Source organism: Rutidosis leptorrhynchoides, chromosome 7 (assembly GCF_046630445.1).
Source record: "Rutidosis leptorrhynchoides isolate AG116_Rl617_1_P2 chromosome 7, CSIRO_AGI_Rlap_v1, whole genome shotgun sequence".
Classification (NCBI taxonomy): Eukaryota; Viridiplantae; Streptophyta; class Magnoliopsida; order Asterales; family Asteraceae; genus Rutidosis; species Rutidosis leptorrhynchoides.
Genome location: NC_092339.1, coordinates 298,345,103 through 298,355,098, shown reverse-complemented (window position 1 = coordinate 298,355,098; position 9,996 = coordinate 298,345,103).

Sequence of the window (9,996 nt, the reverse complement as noted above, 5' to 3'; positions counted from 1 at the left end):
CGACGAGAATTCCGATGATGTTATAGAAATTACCCCAACTGAATTTAAAAAGGCAAAAGAAAATAATAAGGGAAAGGGCATAAAAATAGAGAAATCTAATTCCAACCCCGATGAACTTTATATGTATCGTCAACCTCCGAAGTCCTTAAGTTGTAACAATGACCCGGGAACCTCTAAACCACCAGGTTTTTCTAAACCAATGTGGAAAACGACGGCTTGCATTAGGGGAACATCATATATCCCTAGAAACTTGGCAAAACGAACCAAAACCGAAGAAGAAGAAACAAGTGAGTCGGAATAAGATAGTTGTATTCGTGTGGTGTAATATATGTAATATAGTGTGCTTATGCTTTATGATATATGTAAAAATTGCTTGTATTAATAAGTATTTTTTATGAATCTAACTCTTGTCTATTTTACAGTATAAAAACACAAAATGGATAGACAACCCAATATTTTAAGAGACCTACCCGGAGACATGATTGATGAAATCTTGTCTAGAGTCGGTCAGAATTCTTCGGCACAACTATTTAAGGCGAGATCACTTTGTAAGACATTCGAAGAACGTTCCAAGAATGCCTTGGTTTATAAAAGGCTTTAGTTCGAAAGATGGGGGATATCACATTGGGAAATCCATAAGTTACGAAGTGTTTACTTTGACGCATATATTGCGGGGAACCCAAATGCTATTTTACGCAATGGGTTAAGAAATTATTTTGACTCAATATATCCGAATATTGGACTTCGTGATTTAGAAAAAGTGGCTAACATGCAACATAAAGAAGCGTGTTATGCTTACGGATTACTAATGTTCGCTTCTCACCAAAGTGAGAATAAGAACATCGGGATACAACTATTAAACAAAATGTTTCCACAAGTGACGGAGTCGGTAATTGGGGTAAGAAATGAGGTTTTTAGATTGTTACGGGACTGTTGGACATTACGTAACCCTCGTCCCTTTGACGACGTTACAACACGTTGTCTTATCAACGGCCATAATGGTTATGTTCCACAAGACCAAGGATGGGAAGTAATCCTAGTAAAACCAGAATGCATGACTTGTTTCTGGACGTATGAATTACGTGTCTTTATTGCCTTTGCTGAACGACTTGTGTACTAGCTAGAATTATCTTCACAACCATCTTGTATCAAATTTATTGTGTGCTATATTTCATGCTATATGTAAAATAAGCGGTATTGTAAGTTTGTAAAATATTGTGTAAAAGTTTGAACGCGAAATATTATTATAATCAGTTTTTCATATAGAATTGTAGTAGTTGAATTGTATATTAGCTACTAAGTATGAACTTAACGGGTAGGTACTACCTTAATTTAAACTTATAAAATGCTAATATGAAGAAAAAGCTTTTATAAATGAGTTCATATTATGCTACGAAATATTATTAACTACTCTTAATATTCTGTATGATTAACTTGTTCCATTTGACTATTTTGAAGGAAATGGCACTGACTACTCGACACACCGTGAATATGAATGAAGAGGAATTCCGTACTTTTCTAGCTTCAAACATAGCCGCAGTACAGGCTGCGCTACATACCAACAATAACCTTGGATCTAGCAGTACAGGAAATCGTGTAGGATGCACCTACAAAGAATTCACTGCCTGCAAACCTTTGGAATTTGATGGAACCGAAGGACCGATCGGATTGAAACGGTGGACCGAGAAGGTCGAATCGGTGTTTGCCATAAGTAAGTGTACTGAAGAGGACAAAGTGAAGTACGCTACGCATACCTTCACAGGTTCTGCGTTAACATGGTGGAATACCTATCTAGAGCAAGTGGGACAAGATGATGCGTACGCACTATCGTGGTCAGCATTCAAGCACTTGATGAACGAGAAGTACCGTCCCAGAACCGAGGTCAATAAGCTCAAGACAGAACTTAGAGGGTTACGAACCCAAGGATTTGATATTACCACGTACGAAAGACGATTCACAGAATTGTGCCTATTGTGTCCGGGAGCGTTTGAAGATGAGGAAGAGAAGATCGACGCGTTTGTGAAAGGATTACCAGAAAGAATCCAAGAAGATATAAGTTCCCACGAGCCCGCCTCCATACAACAGGCATGTAGAATGGCTCACAAACTAGTGAACCAGATTGAAGAAAGAATTAAAGAACAGACTGCTGAAGAGGCCAATGTGAAGCAAGTCAAAAGAAAGTGGGAGGAAAACGGTGATAAGAATCACCAATACAACAACAACAGCAATTACAACAATAATCGCAACAATTATCCCAACAATCGCAACATCAATCGCAACTACAACAAACGGCCCAACAACAACAACAACAACAACAGCAACTACAACAATCATCCCAACAACAATAATAACCGCAACAACAACAACAACAATCAGAAGCAGCTATGCCAAAGGTGTGAAAAGTATCATTCGGGGTTCTACACCAAATTTTGCAACAAGTGTAAAAGAAATGGTCATAGCGCGGCGAAGTGTGAGGTCTACGGACCAGGGGTTAATAGAACGAAAGGACACGTTTGGTGTCGGAACGAGTAATGGCGGAGCAAGTAGTGTCGGAGCAAGTTATGCCAATGTAGTTTGTTATAAATGTGGAAAACCGGGCCACATTATTAGAAATTGCCCGAACCAGGAGAACACAAATGGACAAGGCCGCGGAAGAGTTTTCAATATTAATGCGGCAGAGGCACAGGAAGACCCGAAGCTTGTTACGGATACGTTTCTTATTGATAATAAATCTGCTTACGTTTTATTTGATTCGGGTGCGGATAGAAGCTATATGAGTAGAGATTTTTGTGCTAAATTAAGTTGTCCATTGACGCCTTTGGATAGTAAATTTTTACTCGAATTAGCAAATGGTAAATTAATTTCAGCAGATAATATATGTCGGAATCGAGAAATTAAACTGGTTAGCGAAACATTTAAGATTGATTTGATACCAGTAGAGTTAGGGAGTTTTGATGTGATAATCGGTATGGACTGGTTGAAAGAAGTGAAAGCAGAGATTGTTTGTTACAAAAATGCAATTCGAATTATACGAGAAAAAGGAAAACCCTTAATGGTGTACGGAGAAAAGGGCAACACGAAGCTACATCTTATTAGTAATTTGAAGGCACAAAAACTAATAAGAAAAGGTTGCTATGCTGTTCTAGCACACGTCGAGAAAGTACAAACTGAAGAAAAGAGCATCAATGATGTTCCCATTGCAAAAAAATTTCCCGATGTATTTCCGAAAGAATTACCGGGATTACCCCCACATCGATCCGTTGAATTTCAAATAGATCTTGTACCAGGAGCTGCACCAATAGCTCGTGCTCCTTACAGACTACACCCAGCGAGATGAAAGAACTGCAAAGCCAATTACAAGAACTTTTAGAGCGTGGTTTCATTCGACCAAGCACATCACCGTGGGGAGCTCCTGTTTTGTTTGTCAAGAAGAAAGATGGTACATTCAGGTTGTGTATCGACTACCGAGAGTTGAACAAACTTACCATCAAGAACCGGTACCCACTACCGAGAATCGACGACTTATTTGATCAACTACAAGGCTCGTCTGTTTATTCAAAGATTGACTTACGTTCCGGGTATCATCAAATGCGGGTGAAAGAAGATGATATTCCAAAGACTGCTTTCAGAACACGTTACGGTCATTACGAGTTTATGGTCATGCCGTTTGGTTTAACTAATTCACCAGCTGTGTTCATGGACCTTATGAACCGAGTGTGTGGACCATACCTTGACAAGTTTGTCATTGTTTTCATTGATGACATACTTATTTACTTAAAGAATGACCAAGAACACGGTGAACATTTGAGAAAGGTGTTAGAAGTATTGAGGAAGGAAGAATTGTACGCTAAGTTTTCAAAGTGTGCATTTTGGTTGGAAGAAGTTCAATTCCTCGGTCACATAGTGAACAAAGAAGGTATTAAGGTGGATCCGGCAAAGATAGAAACTGTTGAAAAGTGGGAAACCCCGAAAACTCCGAAACACATACGCCAGTTTTTAGGACTAGCTGGTTACTACAGAAGGTTCAACCAAGACTTTTCCAGAATAGCAAAACCCTTGACTGCATTAACGCATAAAGGGAAGAAATTTGAATGGAATGATGAACAAGAGAAAGCGTTTCAGTTATTGAAGAAAAAGCTAACTACGGCACCTATATTGTCATTGCTTGAAGGGAATGATGATTTTGTGATTTATTGTGACGCATCAAAGCAAGGTCTCGGTTGTGTATTAATGCAACGAACGAAGGTGATTGCTTATGCGTCTAGACAATTGAAGATTCACGAACAAAATTATACGACGCATGATTTGGAATTAGGCGCGGTTGTTTTTGCATTAAAGACTTGGAGGCACTACTTATATGGGGTCAAAAGTATTATATATACCGACCACAAAAGTCTTCAACACATATTTAATCAGAAACAACTGAATATGAGGCAGCGTAGGTGGATTGAATTATTGAATGATTACGACTTTGAGATTCGTTACCACCCGGGGAAGGCAAATGTGGTAGCCGATGCCTTGAGCAGGAAGGACAGAGAACCCATTCGAGTAAAATCTATGAATATAATGATTCATAATAACCTTACTACTCAAATAAAGGAGGCGCAACAAGGAGTTTTAAAAAAGGGAAATTTAAAGGATGAAATACCCAAAGGATCGGAAAAGCATCTTAATATTCGGGAAGACGGAACCCGGTATAGGGCTGAAAGGATTTGGGTACCAAAATTTGGAGATATGAGAGAAATGGTACTTAAAGAAGCTCATAAAACCAGATACTCAATACATCCTGGAACGGGGAAGATGTACAAGGATCTCAAGAAACATTTTTGGTGGCCGGGTATGAAAGCCGATGTTGCTAAATACGTAGGAGAATGTTTGACGTGTTCTAAGGTCAAAGCTGAGCATCAGAAACCATTAGGTCTACTTCAATAACCCAAAATCCCGGAATGGAAATGGGAAAACATTACCATGGATTTCATCACTAAATTGCCAAGGACTGCATGTGGTTTTGATACTATTTGGGTAATAGTTGATCGTCTCACCAAATCAGCACACTTCCTGCCAATAAGAGAAGATGACAAGATGGAGAAGTTAGCACGACAGTATTTGAAGGAAGTCGTCTCCAGACATGGAATACCAATCTCTATTATCTCTGATAGGGATGGTAGATTTATTTCAAGATTCTGGCAGACATTACAGCAAGCATTAGAAACTCGTCTAGACATGAGTACTGCCTATCATCCACAAACTGATGGGCAGAGCGAAAGGAAGATACAAACGCTTGAAGACATGCTACGAGCATGTGTTATTGATTTCGGAAACAGTTGGGATCGACATCTACCGTTAGCAGAATTTTCCTACAACAACAGCTACCATTCAAGCATTGAGATGGCGCCGTTTGAAGCACTTTATGGTAGAAAGTGCAGGTCTCCGATTTGTTGGAGTGAAGTGGGGGATAGACAGATTACGGGTCCGGAGATTATACAAGAAACTACCGAGAAGATCATCCAAATTCAACAACGGTTGAAAACCGCCCAAAGTCGACAAAAGAGCTACGCTGACATTAAAAGAAAAGATATAGAATTTGAAATTGGAGAGATGGTCATGCTTAAAGTTGCACCTTGGAAAGGCGTTGTTCGATTTGGTAAACGAGGAAAATTAAATTCAAGGTATATTGGACCATTCAAGATTATTGATCGTATCGGACCAGTAGCTTACCGACTTGAGTTACCTTAACAACTCGCGGCTGTACATAACACTTTCCACGTCTCGAATTTGAAGAAATGTTTTGCTAAAGAAGATCTCACTATTCCGTTATATGAAATCCAAATCAACGAAAAACTTCAATTCATCGAAGAACCCGTCGAAATAATGGATCGTGAGGTTAAAAGACTTAAGCAAAACAAGATACCAATTGTTAAGGTTCGATGGAATGCTCGTAGAGGACCCGAGTTCACCTGGGAGCGTGAAGATCAGATGAAGAAGAAATACCCGCATCTATTTCCAGAAGATTCGTCAACACCTTCAACAGCTTAAAATTTCGGGATGAAATTTATTTAACGGGTAGGTACTGTAGTGACCCGAACTTTTCCATGTTTATATATATTAATTGAGATTTATATTTACATGATTAAATGTTTCCAACATGTTAAGCAATCAAACTTGTTAAGACTTGATTAATTGAAATATGTTTCATATAGACAATTGACCACCCAAGTTGACCGGTGATTCACGAACGTTAAAACTTGTAAAAACTATATGATGACATATATATGGACATATATATAGTTAACATGATACTATGATAAGTAAACATATCATTAAGTATATTAACAATGAACTACATATGTAAAAACAAGACTACTAACTTAATGATTTTTAAACGAGACATGTATGTAACGATTATCGTTGTAAAGACATTTAATGTATATATATCATATTAAGAGATATTCAAACATGATAATATCATGATAATATAATAATTTAAAATCTCATTTGATATTATAAACATTGGGTTAACAACATTTAACAAGATCGTTAACCTAAAGGTTTCAAAACAACACTTACATGTAACGACTAACGATCACTTAATAACTCAGTTAAAATGTATATACATGTAGTGTTTTAATATGTATTTATACACTTTTGAAAGACTTCAATACACTTATCAAAATACTTCTACTTAACAAAAATGCTTACAATTACATCCTCGTTCAGTTTCATCAACAATTCTACTCGTATGCACCCGTATTCGTACTCGTACAATACACAGCTTTTAGATGTATGTACTATTGGTATATACACTCCAATGATCAGCTCTTAGTAGCCCATGTGAGTCACCTAACACATGTGGGAACCATCATTTGGCAACTAGCAAGAAATATCTCATAAAATTACAAAAATATGAGTAATCATTCATGACTTATTTACATGAAAACAAAATTACATATCCTTTATATCTAATCCATACACCAACGACCAAAAACACCTACAAACACTTTCATTCTTCAATTTTCTTCATCTAATTGATCTCTCTCAAGTTCTATCTTCAAGTTCTAAGTGTTCTTTGAAATGTCCCGTTCTTATTGATTAAAAACGTTCCATATTAATTGATTTCGTTGCGAGGTTTTGACCTCTATATGAGACGTTTTTCAAAGACTGCATTCATTTTTAAAACAAACCATAACCTTTATTTCATAGATAAAGGTTTTAAAAAGCTTTACGTAGATTATCAAATAATGATAATCTAAAATATCCTTTTTACACACGACCATTACATAATGGTTTACAATACAAATATGTTACAACAAAATAAGTTTCTTGAATGCAGTTTTTACACAATATCATACAAGCATGGACTCCAAATCTCGTCCTTATTTAAGTATGCGACAGCGGAAGCTCTTAATAATCACCTGAGAATAAACATGCTTAAAACGTCAACAAAAATGTTGGTGAGTTATAGGTTTAACCTATATATATCAAATCATAATAATAGACCACAAGATTTCATATTTCAATACACATCCCATACATAGAGATAAAAATCATTCATATGGTGAACACCTGGTAACCGACATTAACAAGATGCATATATAAGAATATCCCCATCATTCCGGGACACCCTTCGGATATGATATAAATTTCGAAGTACTAAAGCATCCGGTACTTTGGATGGGGCTTGTTAGGCCCGATAGATCTATCTTTAGGATTCGCGTCAATTAGGGTGTCTGTTCCCTAATTCTTAGATTACCAGACTTAATAAAAAGGGGCATATTCGATTTCGATAATTCAACCATAGAATGTAGTTTCACGTACTTGTGTCTATTTTGTAAATCATTTATAAAACCTGCATGTATTCTCATCCCAAAAATATTAGATTTTAAAAGTGGGACTATAACTCACTTTCACAGATTTTTACTTCGTCGGGAAGTAAGACTTAGCCACTGGTTGATTCACGAACCTATAACAATATATACATATATATCAAAGTATGTTCAAAATATATTTACAACACTTTTAATATATTTTGATGTTTTAAGTTTATTAAGTCAGCTGTCCTCGTTAGTAACCTACAACTAGTTGTCCACAGTTAGATGTACAGAAATAAATCGATAAATATTATCTTGAATCAATCCACGACCCAGTGTATACGTATCTCAGTATTGATCACAACTCAAACTATATATATTTTGGAATCAACCTCAACCCTGTATAGCTAACTCCAACATTCACATATAGAGTGTCTATGGTTGTTCCGAAATATATATAGATGTGTCGACATGATAGGTCGAAACATTGTATACGTGTCTATGGTATCTCAAGATTACATAATATACAATACAAGTTGATTAAGTTATGGTTGGAATAGATTTGTTACCAATTTTCACGTAGCTAAAATGAGAAAAATTATCCAATCTTGTTTTACCCATAACTTCTTCATTTTAAATCCGTTTTGAGTGAATCAAATTGCTATGGTTCCATATTGAACTCTATTTTATGAATCTAAACAGAAAATGTATAGGTTTATAGTCGGAAAAATAAGTTACAAGTCGTTTTTGTAAAGGTAGTCATTTCAGTCGAAAGAACGACGTCTAGATGACCATTTTAGAAAACATACTTCCACTTTGAGTTTAACCATAATTTTTGGATATAGTTTCATGTTCATAATAAAAATCATTTTCTCAGAATAACAACTTTTAAATCAAAGTTTATCATAGTTTTTAATTAACTAACCCAAAACAGCCCGCGGTGTTACTACGACGGCGTAAATCCGGTTTTACGGTATTTTTCGTGTTTCCAGGTTTTAAATCATTAAGTTAGCATATCATATAGATATAGAACATGTGTTTAGTTGATTTTAAAAGTCAAGTTAGAAGGATTAACTTTTGTTTGCGAACAAGTTTAGAATTAACTAAACTATGTTCTAGTGATTACAAGTTTAAACCTTCGAATAAGATAGCTTTATATGTATGAATCGAATGATGTTATGAACATCATTACTACCTTAAGTTCCTTGGATAAACCTACTAGAAAAGAGAAAAATGGATTTAACTTCAACGGATCCTTGGATGGCTCGAAGTTCTTGAAGCAGAATCATGACACGAAAACAAGTTCAAGTAAGATCATCACTTGAAACAAGATTGTTATAGTTATTGAAATTGAACCAAAGTTTGAATATGATTATTACCTTGTATTAGAATGATAACCTAATGTAAGAAATAAAGATTTCTTGAGGTTGGATGATCACCTTACAAGATTGGAAGTGAGCTAGCAAACTTGAAAGTATTCTTGATTTTATGAAACTAGAACTTTTGGAATTTATGAAGAACACTTAGAACTTGAAGATAGAACTTGAGAGAGATCAATTAGATGAAGAAAATTGAAGAATGAAAGTGTTTGTAGGTGTTTTTGGTCGTTGGTGTATGGATTAGATATAAAGGATATGTAATTTTGTTTTCATGTAAATAAGTCATGAATGATTACTCATATTTTTGTAATTTTATGAGATATTTCATGCTAGTTGCCAAATGATGGTTCCCACATGTGTTAGGTGACTCACATGGGCTGCTAAGAGCTGATCATTGGAGTGTATATACCAATAGTACATACATCTAAAAGCTGTGTATTGTACGAGTACGAATACGGGTGCATACGAGTAGAATTGTTGATGAAACTGAACGAGGATGTAATTGTAAGCATTTTTGTTAAGTAGAAGTATTTTGATAAGTGTATTGAAGTCTTTCAAAAGTGTATAAATACATATTAAAACACTACATGTATATACATTTTAACTGAGTCGTTAAGTCATCGTTAGTCGTTACATGTAAGTGTTGTTTTGAAACCTTTAAGTTAACGATCTCAATTAATGTTGTTAACCCATTGTTTATTATATCTAATGAGATGTTAAATTATTATATTATCATGATATTATGATATATTAATATATCTTAATATGATATATATACATTTAAATGTCGTTACAACGATAATCGTTAC